Source organism: Oncorhynchus clarkii, chromosome 8 (assembly GCF_045791955.1).
Source record: "Oncorhynchus clarkii lewisi isolate Uvic-CL-2024 chromosome 8, UVic_Ocla_1.0, whole genome shotgun sequence".
Lineage (NCBI taxonomy): Eukaryota > Metazoa > Chordata > Actinopteri > Salmoniformes > Salmonidae > Oncorhynchus > Oncorhynchus clarkii.
Window position 1 is genome coordinate 20,546,261 of NC_092154.1, and position 20,335 is coordinate 20,566,595.

Sequence of the window (20,335 nt, forward strand, 5' to 3'; positions counted from 1 at the left end):
CCTTCTTTCTCTCTCACATACACTCAAACGCGCACACACACAACTGTATTGTGCGGTCTTACATTGTCATTATACAAGGATGATCTGTGCTCTGCTGTACTGAAGTATAACACAGCTGTTGTGGTCTTCTGTTGCATTCATTGTGTCTTTTGACAGATGATGTACTTTTGTACTCTGAAGTTGTACTATTTATTTATGGAGTTTATGCAAGGGCTTTTTGTATATTGTTTGTATATTAGTTTCTTATCTTTTCTCCTCATAGGCTTTGCATGTCTTCCCATCCCATTGTCTCTAACACATTCTATTCCCCAGCAGTGCATTCTGGAGGAAAACAATGCTTCGATCCATGAACTGTGTAATAATGTATTTTTCTCTAACAAAAGTCTTCGGGCAGCAGGGTTTACTCTGCTCTCCCTAATGTCAAAAGGCACGTCATTATGAGCTTTATCTAGGGGTCCACAGTAGCGAACTAACGTGTGTGTGTGTGTATGTGTGGCAGTCGAGCAGGATTTCAGTTAAAGGATCAGACACTGAAGCAGAGAATTATCTCATGCTAGCGTGGCGCTCAAAGCCCAACACAATTACTCCTGTATATCCGTGGTGCCATGTTTCATCCCATGAATTATCACCATTGTGACATGCATTAAAAGTGACTCATTTCTAATGAAAAAGAGAAATTGTTGAATTTCGTTCCAGTTCCTACCAACGTCTATGACTGCTCATGAGTCTCATTCTGTATAACATGGCAAAGGATGACTGACAGTTTTGGGCTTTATGTTTGGTTTATATATGTGGGGAGGCTTGTTGCGATTTACTATGTCCTTCCCTCTCCCAATAGAGTTTGTATCACTGTTGAGTTAGAGTTCTGGAGATTGAGGTAACACCGACCAGAGTACCACCACACAATGATTAGAATGAAATGAATACAATCTAGTCCTCAAAAAGAAAATTACAGCTACAGTGCCTTCAGAAAGTCACACAATACCCCATAATGTCAAAGTGGAATATTTTTTTTTCTTTTGAAATTTGTATACATTTGTATAAATTAATTTAAAATGAAAAGCTGAAATGTCTTGTCAATAAGTATTCAATCTCTTTGTTATGGCAAGCCTAAATAAGTTCAAATAAAAGTAAAAATGTGTTTAAGAAGTCACATAATAAGTTCATGGACTTTGTAGCAATAATAGTGTTTAACATGATTTTTGAACGACTTCTTCATCTCTGTATTCAATATTCAATTATCTGAATGTCCCTTTGAGCATGGTGAAGTTATTACTTACACGTTGGATTGTGTATCAATAGACTCAGTCACTACAAAGATACAGGCATTGCTAAAGAGGAAGGAAACCGCTCAGAGATTTTACCATGAGGCCAGTGGTGACTTTAACACAGTTACAGAGTTTAATGGCTGTGAAAGGAGTAAATGGAGGATGGATCAACAACGTTGTAGTTACTCCACAATACTAACCTAAATTAGATAGTGAAAAGAAGAAAGCCTGTATAGAATAAAACGAGGGTTCCCAGTCCGGGGCCCGCAACGAGGGTCCCCAGTCCGGGGCCCGCAACGAGGGTCCCCAGTCCGGGGTCCGCAACGAGAGTCCCCAGTCCGGGGCCCGCAGCGAGGGTGCCCAGTCCGTGGCCCGCGGAAAGGGTCCCCAGTCCAGGGTCGGCGATGAGGGTCCTCGCACCAGAGGCAGCACCAAAGTGGGGTGAGCCACAGGTGGAGCGGGGTCTGAGTCTCGCACCACGGATAGATGCCCACCCGGACCCCCACCCGGACCCTCCCCTATGGGTTCAGGTTTTGCGGCCGGAGTCTCCACCTTTGGGGAGGGGGGGGTACTGTCACGCCCTGACCTTAGAGAGCCTTTTTATGTCTCTATTTGCTTTGGTCAAGGTGTGATTTGGGTGGGCATTCCATGTTCTGTTTTCTATGTTTTTGTATTTCTATGTTTTGGCTGGGTATGGGTCTCTGATTGGGAATTATACTTAGGCAACCGTTTTCCCTTTTGTCTTTGTGGGAAGTTGTCTTTGTTAGTGGTACTGTAGCCCTTGTAAGCTTCACTGTCGTTTTAGTTATTTCTTGTTTTGTTGGCGACATTTTAACAAATAAAAGAAAATGTACGCTCACCACTCTGCGCTTTGGTCTTCCTTGAACGAAGGCCATGACAGCAGGATTTTGAATACTTATGCAAATGAGATTTTACTGTATGTATACTTTGTCATTATGGGGTATACTGTGTAGATGGGTGAGAAAAAAATCTATGTAATCCATTTTGAATTCAGGCTGTAACACAACAAAATGTGGAATAAATCAAGGGCTACATGTATGAATACTTTTCTGAAGGCACTGTATACATTCACTTGTTCGACAATCGGCAAAAAAGTAGCATCTTAGTTGTTGCCAAATTTTGTAAGTACTTCCTGACCACGTCCACCTCTGATGGTGACAGATTTACAGGAGACAGTAAAACCTATAAACCTGCATAAAAATTGCAGATGAACTTTTCTCTTCAGAAATCTCCACGTGTTGATTGACTATTGCCCCGGTGCCGAGGGCTGCCTCCTTGCCTTCCCCAGCCGAGCAAAGTGAAAGGAATAGCACCAATTACTGCAGCTGCCTCTTCACTGAGTTGTGTCCTATCACGGGTAATAGACTATTATGATGATAAATGAACCCATCTCGACAGCGCTTGCCTGAGTACACACTTCAGCACTTTCTCCCAGTGAGGAACGGAGCCATTACCACTCGTCTTCAAATTGACAAGGCCGACAGAGCAGCCTGCGCAGAGAGAACCAGCGCACAGGAGAATATGCATGAGTGGGTGCCAGTGATAGTTTTACCCATATGAATGTATTTATTTACTATGTGTGTTTGGCTTCCTTGGTTGTACGAGGTAGTCCTTTCTGGGGACCTATAGACTAGAGACTGAGAGAGTGCCACTTATAGGATGCTATCGGAGCTCTGAATAGACACTGTGCTCCTCTGTCCCACTTGAAAGTAGAGAGGAGGATATTTAGCCACTCCAAGCCTGTCCCAGACTGCAGCTCCAGACTGCATGCTGTAGTTAACACTGTGATCGGGCCTCTATTCCCTCCACACTGCAGGGGGAGAGGCTGCAGGGCACACACAGCCTTATTCCCAGGCTATGCCACTTATGTAAATGTCCAATGAAGTGCAACAAGGAAGCCTCCAAAGTTTCCTCCTCATTCAGCGGATACTGGAGTAGATCATCTTTTGTTGATACAAATATTGCATTTTTAGCTTTGATAGAGCTCTATTAAAAAGATATTGGTTGCTTAGAAACAACTTAGTCCTGTGTGGCTCAGTTGGTAGAGCATGGCGCTTGCCACGCCAGGGTTGTGGGTTTTATTCACAGGACAGAAATGTATGCACTCTGGATAAGAGGGTCTGCTAAATGACAAAAATGTAATTGTCAGATGCTGTGTGTTTTCTTATACAGTACTTGCCAAATATTTGAATGATACTCCAACCGTTTTAGTACATTTCTTAGTTCTTATGATTTAACCCAAATACTTCCCAAAAACATGGTGGAAATGTATCCATAAAGCACAGCAACACAAACACATGGTTACAGATGGACAAACAAGCAGGGAAATTCTTGCAGCTTTTGAGGCAGCATTAGCCTTTGTCCCAGATGTGTTCACTTTGGACCGTCTCATTCGGGCCACTAAAAGTGTTTCCCAGATGTGAGTGTTTCCAAACCCTAGTTTTGGACCCCCACCATCACCCACAAACTAAACAGGACCCCATTTTGTAGGCAGTCAGAGGCTCTGAGCAGAGCCCCCTCTTTGTAGCTGTCCTGTGAGTGGCCGGTGGGAAAACACACATTGATGCTTCCTGGATATTAAAGTCAACAGAGCTAGGGCCCAGGGCTCGTAATAGGGGAGCAGATTTGAGGATCCCGGTGTCATGGTGAGACTTGTTTTAAGAACCCAGTAGATGGATCGAAGGTCTGTTGTTTATTTTCTGAAATGTGGGCGCTGATCACCCCCTGCTTGCTCTCTCTACCACTCTCTATCTCTCTGTCTCTCTGGGCATATTTGTTGTGGGATGGCTAGCCACTCTGGCTTTCTGTCTCTGTCCTAACACGGCCTCCCCTGTGATCTATAAAAGTGGATCCTAACTCCAGAGTCCTCTCTTCACAGGCCTCTCTTTATTTGTCCTATAACTCAATGTGTCCTCATGTAGCAAAACACATGTTTTTTGATTGTTCAGAATCAGCCATGGTGCTCCAGTAGGATTGTGAGATGTACAATTTGATCCTGGACAAAGAGATCCTACTGCGACGTAGATGGTTTATTGATGTGAGTGTCCTGATAGGAGTGCTTTTGATGCTACTAACAAGAGGATTAGATCTGTCTCATTAGTGGTGTGTCTGACGCTTGTTCTTGCTCCTTAACAAAAGGTTAGATTTTCCCTGCTCCTCCCACCAACAATGCACTTCACCTTCATGGACCAGCCCCTTTGTTCCACAAAGGTTGAGGTGTTCTCAGTGTGAACTGCATTTCTGTGAGTTAAGAGGTTGTCATGACATTATATTAGGACCTGCAGTCTGTACATGACTCACTTTAGCCCTTGTTTTTCTCGCTTCCTGTGTACAAACAAATAATGCTGTATTTCAACGCTTCTCTGCATTAATTTTGCCAGTGAACCATGGTTGGTTACAACGGGAACATTTTTATTAATCTATGTTGGTTGTCTGCACAGCTGTGCATGAGTCATATCACAATAATACATGCATAGACATCAATGATGCCAAAACACATGATGCCAAAACACACATTAAAAGAGCTCTGGCTCTGGTGCATGTGGCTCACTGCTGTTGCTGGTCTCCTAACCAGGGGATGATGGTGCTGGTAAGGCCCTGAGTTTTCCCTGACCACATGATCTGACCTGGACAAACTGTTATGGACAGAGCTACAGACTAGGCAGGTCACATGATCTGACCTGGACAAACTGTTACAGACTAGGCAGGTCACATGATCTGAACTGGACAAACTGTTACAGACTAGGCAGGTCACATGATCTGACCTGGACAAACTGTTACAGACTAGGCAGGTCACATGATCTGACCTGGACAAACTGTTATGGACAGAGCTACAGCCTAGGTAGGTCACATGCTCTGACCTGGACAAACTGTTACAGACTAGGCAGACTAGTGATTTGCCCTCCAGGTCTTAGTCAAAGGTTCTCCATGGTCGGAAAACAACAGGGCCTTTTCATTGAACACATCAGCACCCCCAGAGCTCCCTGTTATAGCCTCAGCAGGGGGCCAGGAGATAGAGCGGCTCAATAGCACCAAGATGAGAGGGCCCCTTTCTAGCAGGAAAAACACAACACACATGTCTGCTTTGTTTGGGGAGCTGGAGCAGCCAGAGGAGAACATAGGAAACAAAGACAGATAGACAAATCCAAAGGAGGCGGGGGAGGATAGGCTGTCCTAGATCTGAGAATGTGTGCTCAACTGTACCAGACAGACATTTTGGGAATGCAGTCATCATTCGAACAATCACACACTCCTAGTTGTGGCAAATAGACATCCTAATCTTCAGGAGCCCAGTGCCTGTAAAACTGTGTCCATCTTTAAGGATCTTTGTTTTAAAACTGTTTGTAATGCATCTGGCGAGTACAGCCTCTTCAGTATTACTCCCAGGCATGGAAGTGTGCCACTATAAAACCTGTCCCTTAACGCTCATTACACACCGCTCGTATTGTCACCGAAGAGGTGTGGAGATTTGTTGGTGGTGTTGGGTCATTTCATACTCCACTGGGATTTAAAGGGGACTCTTGATCATTTTCAACTTCATATCCCGGTTTACTAATACAATAACTCCTATAGCCCTCACTATACATGTACTGCATGCCTAATGTCAATCCTTGCCTTTACATGCTATTACATTGTTAAAGTTCCTTTGATGGTGGTAACCCATTTCCTTCTATGCAGCGCAAGTTAGCATACTGTAATGTTTAATGTGACAGGTTACTTAAAATGTTGCCTTGTGTTTGTTTACACATCTCCGCCTATGGAGGAAGTCTCACATGATATGAGTTTCATATGACGCAGGAGAGAAAGACCAGGATATCAGGGTTAACTCTGCTCCTAATGTCATCATAGGGGTAAGTGTATGTAGCCTCATAAGCATGGACATACAACTACACTGAACAAAAATATAAAAGCAACATGCAAGAATTTCAAAGATTTTACTTAGTTACAGTTCATATAAGGAAATAAGTCAATTGAAATGAATTCATTGGGCGCTAATCTATGGATTTCACATGATTAGGAATACAGATATATGCGTCTGTTGGTCACAGATACCTTAAAAAAAGGTAGGGGAGTGGATCAGAAAACCAGTGACTATCTGGTGTGACCACCATTTGTATCAAGTAGCACGGCACATCTCCTTCGCATAGAGTTGATCAGGCTGCTTATTGTGGTCCCACTCCTCTTCAAAGGCTGTGCGAAGTTGTTGGATATTGACGGGAACAGGAACGTGCGGTCGTAAATGTCGATCCATAGCATCCCAAACATGCTCAATGGGTGAAATGTCTGGTGAGTATGCAGGCTATGGAAGAACTGGGACATTTTCAGATTCCAGGGCAGATCCTGTGCATTATCATGCTGAAACACAGGGTGATGGCAGCGGATGAATGGCATGACAATGGGCCTCAGGATCTCGTCACGGTATCTCTGGGCATTCAAATTGCCATCGATAAAATGCAATTGTGTTCATTTGTGTTCACCGCCACCATGGGGCACTCTGTTCACAACGTTGACATCAGCAGACCAATCGCCCATACAACGCTATACATGCTGTCTTACATCTGCCCAGTACAGTTGAAACCGGAAATCATCCGTGAAGAGCACACTTCTCCAGCATGACATTGGCCATCAGAGGTAAGCATTTGCCCACTGAAGTTGGTTACGACGCCGAACAGCCGTCAGGTTAAGACCCTTGTGAGGACAACGAGCATGCAGATGAGCTTCCCTGAGACGGTTTCTGACAGTTTGTGCAAAAATTATTTGGTTGTGCAAACTCACAGTGTCATCAGCTGTCTGGGTGGCTGGTCTCAGATGATCCTGCAGGTGAAGAAGATGGATGTGGAGTCCTGGGCTGGCATGGATACATGTGGTCTGCAGTTGGACGTTAATTCTCGTAAATTCTCTAAAACGATGTTGGAGCTGGCTTATGGTAGAGAAATTATCATTAAATTACCTGGCAACAGGTCTGGTGGACAATCCCGTTGTCAGCAAGCCAACTGCTTGAGACATCTGTGGCATTGTTTTTTGCAAATGTATTAAACATTTTTTTTAAACGTATTAAAAAAACGTACATAATTATTTATGTAGTATTCAGACCCTTTTCTATGAGATTCGAAATTGAGTTCTACAACTTGGTAAATTCAGTTAAATGGACATGATTTGGAAAGGCACACACAACTGTCTATATAAGGTCCAACAATTGACAATGCATGTCAGAGCAGAAACCACGCCATGAGGTCGAAGGAATTGTCCGTAGAGCTCCGATACAGGATTGTGTCGGGGCACAGATCTGAGGAAGGGTATCAAAAAATGTTTGCAGCATTGAAGGTCCTCAAGTACACAGTGGCCTCCATAATTCTTAAATGGAAGAAGTTTGGAACCACCTCTTCCTAGAGCTGGCCGCCCGGCCAAACTGAGCAGTCGGGGGAGAAGGGCCTAGGTCAGGGAGGTGACCAAGAACCCGACGGTCACTCTGACAGAGCTCTAGAGTTCCTCAGTGGAGATGGGAGAACCTTCCAGAAGGACAACCCTCTCTGCAGCACTCCACCAATCAGGCCTTTATGGTAGAGTGGCCAGATGGAAGCCACTCCTCAGTAAAAGACTCATGACAGCCCGCTTGGAGTTTGCCAAAAGGCACCTAAAGGACACTCAGAATGAGAAACAAGCTTCTTTGGCCTTAATGCCAAGAAGAAACCTGGCACCATCCCTACAGTGAAGCATGGTGGTGGCAGCATCATGCTGTGGGGATGTTTTTCAGTGGCAGAGCCTGGGAGACTGGTCAGGATCGAGCAAAAGATAAACAGAGCAAAGTACAGAGAGATCCTTGATGAACCTGCTCCAGAGCACTCAGGACCTCAGACTTGGGCGAAGTTTCACCTTCCAAAAAGACAACGAGCCTAAGCACACAGCCGAGACAACACAGGAGTGGCTTCGGGACATGTCTCTGAATGTCCTTGAGTGGCCCAGCCAGAGCCTGGACTTGAACCTGATCTAACGTCTCTGAAGAGACTTGAAAATAGCTGTGTAGCAATACTTCCAATCCAACCTGACAGAGCTTGAGAGGATGTTTAGAGAAGAATTGGAGAAAGTCCCCAATTTCTGGTTTCAAATCAAATCAAATCCAATTGTATTTGTCACATGCGCCAAATACAACCTTACAAGTGAAATGCTTACTTACGAGCCCTTAACCAACAATGCAGTTTTAAGAAAATACTCCCCCCCTCCCCAAAAGTGAGAGATAAGAATAACTAATAATTAAAGAGCAGCAGTAAATAACAATAATGGGGCTACATAGGGGCTACTTGTACAGACTCAATGTGTCAATGTGCGGGGGCACCGGTGTCAAGGTAATTGAGGTAAATATGTACATGCATGTAGGGTTATTAAAGTGGCTATGCATAGATAATAACAGAGTAGTAGCAGCAGCATGGGGGGGGGTGCAAATAGTCTGGGGAGCCATTTGATTAGCTGTTCAGTAGTCTTATGGCTTGGGGGTAGAAGCTGTTTAGAAGCCTCTTGGACCTAGACTTGATGCTCCAGTACCACTGCCGTGCAGTAGCAGAGAGAAGTCTATGACTAGGGTGGCTGGAGTCTTTGACAATTTGTACGGCCTTCCTCTGACACCGCCTGGTATAGAGGTCCTGGATGGCAGGAAGCTTGGCCCCAGTGATGTACTGAGCTGTGCGCACTACCCTCTGCGGATGTGTTGTTACCTACCCTTACCATCTGGGGGGTGGCCAGTCAGGAAGTCTAGGATCAAGTTGCAGAGGGAGGTGTTAAGGTGTTAAGTCCCAGGGTCCTTAGCTTCGAGATGAGCTTTGAGGGCACTATGGTGTTGAACGCTGAGCTGTAGTCAATGAATAGCATTCTCACATAGGTGTTCATTTTGTCCAGGTGGGAAAGGGCAGTGTGGAGTGCAATAGAGATCACATCATCTGTGGATCTGTTGGTGCATGGGGGAAATTGCAGTGGGTCTAGGGTTTCTGGGATAATGGTGTTGATGTGAGCCATGACCAGCCTTTCAAAGCATTTCATGGCTACAGATGTGAGTGCTATGGGTCGGTAGTCATTTAGGCAGGTTACCTTAGTGTTCTAGGGCACAGGGACTATGGTGGTCTGCTTGAAACACGTTAGTATTACAGACTCAGACAGGGAGAGGTTGAAAATGAAACCAAGCCATGAGCAATGTGTGCCAAGTTTGTAGCGTCATACCCAAGAAGACTCAAGACTGTCATCGCTGCCAAAGGTGCTTCAACAAAGTACTGAGTAAAGGGTCTGAGTACTTATGTAAATGTGACATTTTAGTTCATTTATGAAATAGCAAACATTTAAAAAAAAAAAAACTGTTTTTGTTTTGTGATTATGGGTATTGTGTGTAGCTTGATGAGGGAAAAAAAAATATTTCATCCATTTTAGAATAAGGCTGTAATGTAACAAAATGTGGAAAAGTCAAGGGATCTGAATACTTTCCTAAGGCCCTGTACATTAGGTTAGCTGCCAACAAGAACTCATTCATAGAGCAAGTGCTAAAATAGAGAATGTCGGTCCAAGTAATGTTGATTCTGATTGGCCCAGACTGATCATGAGACTTGTCCCCCTGCAGTTCTAAAGATACTTTTATCTTTTGTTGAAGTTCACGCCAGACATGTCTGAATGATATGTCTGGTTTCATGAAAAAAATGTTTGGCACAAAGCCATGTGTTGTGAATTGTGTTTGTGTGTGTATGTGTTCAGTGTGTGTGTACACATCTCTGTGTCTGTATGTGCTCCTAGGTATCCTCCAAAAATGAGCTCAGCTTAGTAGTTCTGCATTGTTTTGTGTCCCATATGCAGTTGTCTTACACATTCCTGCTGGTCCCCATGGCAGAGCACTATCCTTTTCACACAGGGGAACTTAAATGAAGAGGTTACGCAGAGAAGGCTAGGGGAGAATAGTGCGAGACAAAATGTATGTTTGGATATCTACAGAGTTGTTTACCGAAATCGATACAAGCTTGAGAATAAGACAAGAATGAGTTCTTCGAAGTGAGGATTCTTCATCAAATTAAGCATGGAGGATGTTTCTCAAAGTAGACTAATGCTTTTTACAAGCGCTCTGTTGACAAAGCTGTATCATCAAACATGACAGCAATGGATGCATGTATATTTAATATAATATAACCGTATAACAAACACTGTTCATTAACATGAACATATAGTGGTCCCCAGAGAGCTTTGCATCTAGTCAGTTGGTCTAGCTCCATACTATACCATGCCTCTGCATTAGTTTGTGCAGCGCTCAGAAGATACACTACATGACCAAAAGTAAGTGGACATCTGCTCATCGAACATCTCATTCCAAAATCATGGGCATTAATATGGAGTTGGTCCCCCATTTGCTGCTATAACAGCCTCCACTCTACTGGGAAGGCTTTCCACTAGATGTTGGAACATTACTGCAGGGACTTGCTTCCATTCAGCCACAAGCATTAGTGAGGTCTTTGCACTGATGTTGGGAGGTTAGGCCTGGCTCACAGTTGGCATTCCAATTCATCCCAAAGGTGTTCAATGGGGTTGAGGTCAGGGTTCTGTGCAGGCAAGTCAAGTTCTTCTACACCAATCTTGACAAAACATTTCTCTATGGACGTCAGCTTGTGCACGGGGGCATGGTCATGCTGAAACAGGAAAGGGCCTTCCCAAACTGGTGCCACAAAGTCGGAATCACAGAATCGTCTAGAATGAAGATTTCCCTTCACTGGAACTAAGGGGCCTAGCATTGGGGCAGGTAGCGTTCTCCTGGCATCCTCCAAACCTGATGGTGAAGCTTGATTCATCACCCCAGAGAATGCGTTTCCACTGCTGCAGAGTCCAATGGTGACAAGCTTTACACCACTCCAGCAGACGCTTGGCATTGCACATGGTGACCTTAGGCTTTAGGCTGTTTCCTGCGGCTGCTCGGCCGTGGAAAAAGTTATTGTGCTGACGTTGCTTCCAGTGGCAGTTTGGAACTCGGTAGTGAGTGTTACAGACTGTTTTTATCACTCGGCTGTCCCGTTCTGTGAGCTTGTGTGGCCTACCACTTCACAGCTAAGTCTTCGTTGCTGTTTCCACTTCATAATAACAGCACTTACAGTTGACCGGGGCAGCTCTAGCAGGGCCGAAATTGGACAAAGGTGGCATTCTATGACGGTGCCACGTTGAAAGTCACTGAGCTCTTCAGTAAGGCCATTCTACTGGCAATGATTGTCTATGGAGATTGCATGGCTGTGTGCTCAATTTTATACACCTGTCAGCAACAGGTGTGGCTGAAATAGCCAAATCCACTCATTTGAAGGGGTGTCCACATATATATATATATATATATATATATATATATATATATATATATATATATATATATATATATATATATATACAAAAAAGTATCTCACAACAAAGGCTTTCTGTCTATCCGATTGTCACAAAAAAAGGATTTGTTTCGTTTGATTAATATAGGTATGGGGTTCCCAATTGCACGCTGCTCTGACAAAAGGTCTGCTTCATTATCTGCTCCTCACTGGTGAAAGGGTCAATAAAAGCGGAACCTCCCCACTGTGTTTTATTGTCGCTCACACAACTTTGCCGAAGCGGTGTGCGATGCAATTAAATTTTAGCGTTGTTTAATCATTCTTGACATGGAGGAGATGACCTTGGGAGTGATGCGCAACACACACTCTTTCTCTGTCGACCGTTCTCTCTGTTGTCCGTTCTCTCTGTCGTCCGTTCTCTCTGTCATCTTGGGCTATTACGCTAGCGAGGTGTCCTTTTATTGACCCTCCATCGTGGACCAGCGGTTCATCTGTCGTCGTTTTCATCTTCAGTCAGCCGAGTGCGGTGATAGGATTAATTCGCTGTCTTTTGTTTCTGTGTGATCCATGAGGAATGTGTTGTAGTTTTCTCCCTGTGCTCTGAAGGAAGGGACACACACACACACACACACACACACACACAGTCGCGGACACAGTCGCGGACACAGTCACACACACACATACAGATGATGGCATTCAAAACCCAGCCGCAGCCACACAAATGCGGTGTGCCATTGGTATGTATGTTCTCTTGCCCTCTTTACAAAAGCTGGAGAACTCAGATCATGATTACATCCTTTGAGGTTATCCTGAATAATGAGTTTATCCAGATTTGAAAACCAGCAAGAGAGCCTGCTCTCTAGTGCAATCAGTGATCAAATGCTCTTCTAACAACGCAATGTCAACCTTTTTCAATCCAAAATATGCTATGTTTACTGATTTGGTGGATGATTTTTGAGGAGGTTGGTCAGAGAGATCCCTCTTCAGCTTCAGTGTGTATTTGTTATACTGGTGTTCGTACATGACTGTTTGAATTATGAGTCTGAGAGAGCGATATCCAGCCACATTAGTGTCAGACACCTAAGCTTAGTCACTGGGTTTTATTCATATATTGCAGAGAGGAGAGCACTTGTCCTATGTGATATGGGGGAGGAGCCTGGATGTATGACAGGTCATTATTGATAGTTAAACACTGCTTTGCATGTAGACTCCATTTATTCAGTGCAAATAAAGTGGCCGTTGCCCATAAATTGTAATTTCCCAACAGCGACTGGAATAGTAAATAAGCAGGCTGGATGAATAACATCTGATAATCCTCCCTGATGATTCCCACCAGTGTGTTTAAATACTTTACCCTTAAAGTTTACCTGGCAATGCTTCCATTAGCTGTACTCTATCAGCAGACTCTCTCTCTCTCTCTCTCTCTCTCTCTCTCTCTCTCTCTCTCTCACACACAGACAGATTTCTCTATTTCCTTCGAGCTCACACCTACACATAAATTACTATGCTTACACTGACAATAACTCACACACATTGTCGATGGACAATCTGGACAAAGACAAGTTTCATATTAGGAAATGTCACTCTTTATACAATTTAGCTATTCATGGTATCTCAGAATAAAGTATTATTCATATGTGATATCCTGACCCCTCCTGTCTTAGCCTCCAGTATTTATGCTGCTGTAGTGGTTTATGTGTCGGGGGGCTAGTGTCAGTTTGTTATATCTGGAGTACTTCTCCTGTCCTATTCGGTGTCCTGTGTGAATCTAGGTGTGCGTTCTCTAATTCTCTCCTTCTCTCTTTCTCTCTCTCGGAGGACCTGAGCCCTAGGACCATGCCCCAGGACTACCTGACATGATGACTCCTTGCTGTCCCCAGTCCACCTGGCTGTGCTGCTGCTCCAGTTTCAACTGTTCTGCCTTAATATTATTTGACCATGCTGGTCATTTATGAACATTTGAACATCTTGGCCATGTTCTGTTATAATCTCCACCCGGCACAGCCAGAAGAGGACTGGCCATCCCACATATGCTCTCTCTAATTCTCTCTTTCTTTCTCTCTCTCGGAGGACCTGAGCCCTAGGACCATGCCCCAGGAATACCTGACATGATGACTCCTTGCTGTCCCCAGTCCACCTGACTGTGCTGCTGCTCCAGTTTCAACTGTTCTGCCTTATTATTATTTGACCATGCTGGTCATTTATGAACATTTGAACATCTTGACCATGTTTTGTTATAATCTCCACCCGGCACAGCCAGAAGAGGACTGGCCACCCCACATAGCCTGGTTCCTCTCTAGGTTTCTTCCTAGGTTTTGGCCTTTCTAGGGAGTTTTTCCTAGCCACCGTGCTTCTACACCTGCATTGCTTGCTGTTTGGGGTTTTAGGCTGGGTTTCTGTACAGCACTTTGAGATATCAGCTGATGTACGAAGGGCTATATAAATAAATTTGATTTGATTTGATTTGATTTTGACACCCATGCTTCATTTATGGCCAATATTGACAGCCAGAGCCTAGACTTAGCATTCTGGCATGTGGATACAAAATACATGCACTAACATGGATGCTGTCTCTCAAACGAGGGGTGGAAAAAGAGAGAAAACTGACATGTATCATTTATTTTTTTTACCTGTAACTCTGGGTCTTTTTGTATCTGTCTGTTCTTTTAAGTTTATAAAATAATTGCATACTGGTATTTTCTTCCAAATGACAGTACCTATACACCTTTCTTGTGTGTGTTCAATAAAAAACATTTCAGCAACAAGACCAACATTTTCATCTCTTGCAGAGCAGCGGGATAAAAATGATTGACAGTCGATTCAGTCTGCCGGTGTACCCTTTTTTAGGAGAGCACAAAAATGATTGTGCTCTACCCTGACCACTTTGAGAATCAGGAGACAGGCTTGCCTGTCAGCATGAGGGACTTCATGATGGCTCTAACTAATGTGAGCAGCGTCCTCATCAGAGCCTCACACAGCAATGAGCGGGTCGCCATCTACAGGTAACCATACACACTGCACCCTCCTCTGTTCTGTTCCACACTGATCTGATCCTGCATCTGCTCTTTGGCACAAGAAGCCAAAATCAGCTGGGGTTTTCTGTGGTTGATGTTATCTGTATGTTAAAGAGGGCATCGTTATGAGGTCTGGCATGATATATTGGAGAGATGCTTGGCATTATTAGATGTTTGTTTTTGTGTTCTGTGGTCATGTTTTACAACAGTTGATTTACTGTGAACTGGATTATTTTTATGTTGCCATAAACCACCACTTTTCTAATAATGCTCTTGTGTTGTTGGTGTGTCTATCCTGTCCTGACCAGACTCCATTCTGTCAGTCTGGAGGTGGCCAGTAAGTTGTCCAGAAGATGACCAATGCCGTGTAGATGTGTCACTGTGTCACGCCCTGACCGTAGAGATCTTTTAATTCTCTATGTTTGGTTGGTCAGGGTGTGACTCGGGTGTGAAACTCTATGTTCTTTGTTTCTATGTTTTGGCCGGGTATGGTTCTCAATCAGGGACAGCTGTCTATCGTTGTCTCTGATTGGGAATAGAGAGTGCTGCAGAGAGAACCGTCAGTTTTTTCACATAATTAGACATTACAATTTGTTGTACATCAAGGGCGGGCATGAGCCATTTGTCAAATTTGATTTGTCTTGGGATGCCATACCTGGGTATTAGTTTGGTTTGTAGCCACTTAAAAGACTTAGTCAGCATTGCATTCGTCACAAAATAAATCATCGTCATAAAATAAGTCAGTCATATTTTTTATGTGAGGGTGCCACCAGATGTGCGAGGCCTTTTTGGAGGGTCTTTAGTTTGCCTTCGTGTGTGGGGCCATGTGTTTCTCATAAAAGTTCTGGGTCCATCAGTGTGGCCTTTTTTCCTTTTGTATTTGTGGGTAGTTATCTTTGTTAGTAGGTATATTCAATTCTTACTATGTGGTGCATGGAATGTCAACTCTGGTTCATATTATGTTTATTGTTTGATGTGCAATAGCCACATCATTCCCGATCTCTGTCTTGTGGAACGCCAAACTTACATATCCTGTATCTACTCGACTACACCTCTAACATAACCAATTAAACAGTTTACAACTCATTCAATAGGATCTTTTACATGCAGATTCAGTCGATCTATTAATTAACTAAATCTCTAAACACAACCAATTAAACAGTTTAGAACTTATTCAATAGGAACTTTTACGTGCATACTACACTTCCAAACAAAACCAATTAAACAGTAAACACTTATTTAATAGGAACTTTTACATGCATACTACACTTCTAATAATAGGCCAATTGATAAAAAATAAAAATACAAATAAAAATAAAAACGAGCAAAACAAGATCTCCCCGATCAATGTCTTAGGTTCTTATGTAAAAAATTTGGGCACCGATTCATATTAGAACAACCATCCTCTGCTACCAATTCTGTTAGTGTTCAAATAGCCTTTTTTCCTTTTGTATTTGTGGGTAGTTATCTTTGTTAGTGGCATTATAGCCAAAGTAAGCTTCACGTTCGTTTTTGTTGTTTCTTGTTTTGTTGGCGACATTTATATTAAAGAAAAATGTACGCTCACCACACTACACCTTGGTCCGGTCATTTCCAAAAGTGGTTGTGTGAGAGTGGCTCTGCTGGTGTGTCGTTGTCACTTCCGCTAATTGTAAAGTGTGTGTGGTTTGTCAGTTTGGATGTGTGTGTGCATGCTTATGCGAGTGTGTCCGTAGGTGACTTGTACGTGTAAAGAGAAGCTGGTGTACAGGTACAAATACAAAGAAGTTTTTGCTATTGCAGCAATCTGTACTCTCGGTTAAAAACTGTATTTTCTATTAAAAAAAGCGATGGGTATTGATTTCGGCATGTGGCGTTTTGTGCTGACTCAAGCAAATGTGTGTGTGCGGGGGAGGGAGAGGGGGAATGAAATAGAATGCACGGTTATCATCAAGTCTTTATAGGCGATGGAGAGGGAAGGAGCGCTAGATGTGACCTCAATGAATAACAGCGGTGGCATTCTGTGAAGTGTGCAGGGCTCCCGGCTCAGTACTAATCCTTTCTCCCTCAGCAAAACCATTAAACGCCAAGAGAACTAAGAAAAATGCTGCTTGAGGTTTCATATCCCCAAATCCAACAGCATAACCTTTCTAGAAAGGATAAAGCGGAGGTAAATCCTCATAGTATTGGTATTGATGATTGTTTTATACTCTCTTCACCCAATGCCCAGGGGTCTAATATCTATCTATTTATACAGTATAGTATGTGTTGGTTTTTAGGTCCTTCATGCTTTTCTCTTGTGCTTTGTCTCTGTCTTTATCCTTTGAGAAATACATCCTGGCTGTTCTATGCTCACCATTGTGCTCTTCCTGTATGTAGGCATTGCTTCAACTAAACAAGTCTTCCTGTATGTAGGCATTGCTTAAACTAAACAAGTCTTCCTGTATGTAGGTATTGCTTTAACTAAACAAGTCTTCCTGCATGTAATTGTAAACAAGTCTTCCTGTATGTAGGCATTGCTTAAACTAAACAAGTCTTCCTGTATGTAGGTATTGCTTTAACTAAACAAGTCTTCCTGTATGTAGGTATTGCTTTAACTAAACAAGTCTTCCTGTATGGAGGTATTGCTTTAACTGAACAAGTCTTCCTGTATGTTGGTATTGCTTTAACTAAACAAGTCTTCCTGTATGTAGGTATTGCTTTAACTAAACAAGTCTTCCTGTATGTAGGTATTGCTTTAACTAAACAAGTATTCCTGTATGTAGGTATTGCTTTAACTAAACAAGTCTTCCTGTATGTAGGCATTGCTTTAACTAAACAAGTCTTCCTGTATGTAGGTATTGCTTTAACTAAACAAGTCTTCCTGTATGTAGGTATTGCTTTAACTAAACAAGTCCTCCTGTATGTAGGTATTGCTTTAACTAAACAAGTCTTCCTGTATGGAGGTATTGCTTTAACTAAACAAGTCTTCCTGTATGTAGGTATTGCTTTAACTAAACAAGTCTTCCTGTATGTAGGTATTGCTTTAACTAAACAAGTCTTCCTGTATGTAGGTATTGCTTTAACTAAACAAGTCTTCCTGTATGGAGGTATTGCTTTAACTTGACAAGTGTTTAGTTAATTATTGTGAGTGTTTTCACCTCCATTGGCCCTTCTCTTTCTTCCTCTCTGCAGAGGTATAACAGGGTAACACTTCTTGTTAACAACAAAGTCAGTATAGAGGGAAAGTGCAGAGCGAGACGAAACACAGGGCATGTTTGTTATTGTTGTCATTTTCTGTCTTGTTGTTTTTAGCCTTATGAGAGCATTTTTGGAGCGATGCCTGACAGTGTGTTGTGTCTTATCTGTGTCCACGAGAGCATTGAACAGAGTATGAACGGAGAGTTGACAAAAGGACAGAGAAAGGCATTTCTTTTCAATGCTATTGTGACACTTGTGCATGCCCCGTTCTCCTACTTGAAATTCAAACTAATGTTTTGCTTTTGGATTTGTGTGTGTACCTACTCAGATAAAAACAGTCATTTTTTTACCTCAAGTTGCTTACCCCAATTAATGCTATTTATTTAAAATTCACTGAAGATGTGTTTAAATTAGTTGGGTTGAAGATCTGAATGTAGCATTTAAAATTCAAATGTAGTCTTACTATTCCTGATGCATTTCTAAACTGACAGAACGATGTTACAATTTTCTCTCCAACTGCAGAAAGCACTTAGTTCAGCAACATTGATGCATTAATTACGTCTTTGAAGGACTAATTATAAACCCTAAACAACTTATGAGGCGAGACAATTAAACTCCATTTCACTGGCAATTCTTTTTTCATTTATTTATTTTGTTTTTCCCCTGTAGCTTGGAGACAGTTGATTTGTTTTTACATTGTTGGCTTTTTATTGATCTACAAATTGGTATCTTTAAACTGTCAAGATTCTGTACTCGTATTTTCATAGTCTAATAATGAAATGCCTTGGTGAGTGTTTGTGTTGCAGTTGTGTTCGTCTGGGCATCGCATGGCCATGCCACAATGTGATGACATCACTGGACAATGCTTAGTAAGTAGGGGTGCGGGGGGGGGGATGAGAAGCTGTTGAGAGTTCACATGAACAATAAATCTGACCTTCTACACTGTATTTTCACATTTCAATATGGCTAGAATAATCCTCTTATAACAGATTTTTTTCTGATTTTATATTGACTATCTAACACACAGGTACTAGTTCCTGTCAGTCACAGGGGTTTGAGATCTCAGTACTGCATTCCACTGAGTTTACTTAAACATGTTCCTTCCTTCCTCTACCAGTGGACACAACACCTGATATCACCACTTGGAAATGTATAATAATGATATTTTCTTACGTGTAATGCTCCAAGTGTTGTTAATCTCACCCTTGGTAACTGTACTATTACCACTGTTAAATCCAAATAGCATTGATTTTAATGAGGATATCAGAACTCAGGATAAAACCCAGATGCAGACAGCTAGAATCACAGATGTGTCACGTTCTGACCTTAGTTCTTTTGTTATGTCTTTGTTTTAAGTATGGTCAGGGCGTGAGTTGGGTGGGTTGTCTATGTTCTTTTTTCTATGATTTGGGATTTCTGTGTTTGGCCTGGTATGGTTCTCAATCAGAGGCAGCTGTCAATCGTTGTCCCTGATTGAGAACCATACTTGGGTAGCCTGGTTTCACTTTTGAGTTGTGGGTGTTTATTTTCCGTGTCAGTGTTTTGTTCCTCACGGAACTGTTACGGTTTTGTTTCTTCACGTGGTCGTTTATTGTTTTGTTCAGTGTTCATTATTCTTATTAAAAAACTAAGATGAACACTTATCGTGCTGCGTATTGGTCCAATCCTTGCTACTCCTCCTCAGAAGAGGAAGAGGAAAGCCGTTACAAGATGTTTATTGACCCAAACAGGGGGCAGGCAAAACACAGGTCAAGGGCAGGCAGAGGTCTGTAATCCAGGGCAGAGTCAATATGGTGAAGAAAAGCAGGCAGGCTCGGGGTCAGGGCAGGCAGAGGTTCGTAATCGGGTCAGAGTCAGGCAGGTACAGAACGGCAGCCAGGCTCGGGGTCAGGGCAGGCAGAGGTTTGTAATCGGGTCAGAGTCAGGCAGGTACAGAACGGCAGCCAGGCTCGGGGTCAGGGCAGGCAGAGGTTCGTAATCGGGTCAGAGTCAGGCAGGTACAGAACGGCAGCCAGGCTCGGGGTCAGGGCAGGCAGAATGGTCAGAACCGGGGAAACTAGGAAACAGAAACTTGAGGAAGACGGGAAAACACGCTGGTAAGACCTGACAAGACGAATTGGCAACAGACAAGCAGAGAACACAGGTATAATGCACATGGGATAATGGGGAAGATGGGCGACACCTGGAGTGGGGTGGAGACAAGCACAAAGACAATTGAAACAGATCAGGCTGTGACAGAGGATTAAGCCCCCACCTGAAGAGACTTGCTAGTTGGACCCTAACCAGGATTAACTTTGCTATCGTATTGACTTTCTACCCCCTCTTTTCATCTCAGCCTGTGTTATGATCAGGGCTTTAGAGGTAGAGATAGATCTCAGCCTGTAGCCTGTGGAGTTTTTTCATGACTCTGTGTTCAGATAGACCTGAGTTGTGTAGATGGCTGTGTCCCCGGGGCCGGAGGCCAGCCTCAGCTGTCTGTCTGTCCACATCCTGACAGCTAGCTAGCGCTCTCTGACCTCTGTACACCCTCACCTCTCTCAGCTTCCCCTGG

At 43.1% G+C, this 20,335-nt stretch overlaps 1 pseudogene; it reads left to right on the forward strand.

The window, feature by feature from the left end:
• The window catches only part of LOC139415411 (laminin subunit alpha-2-like), a 152,841-nt pseudogene that overhangs the window by 55,698 nt on the left and 76,808 nt on the right, over positions 1-20,335 (forward strand).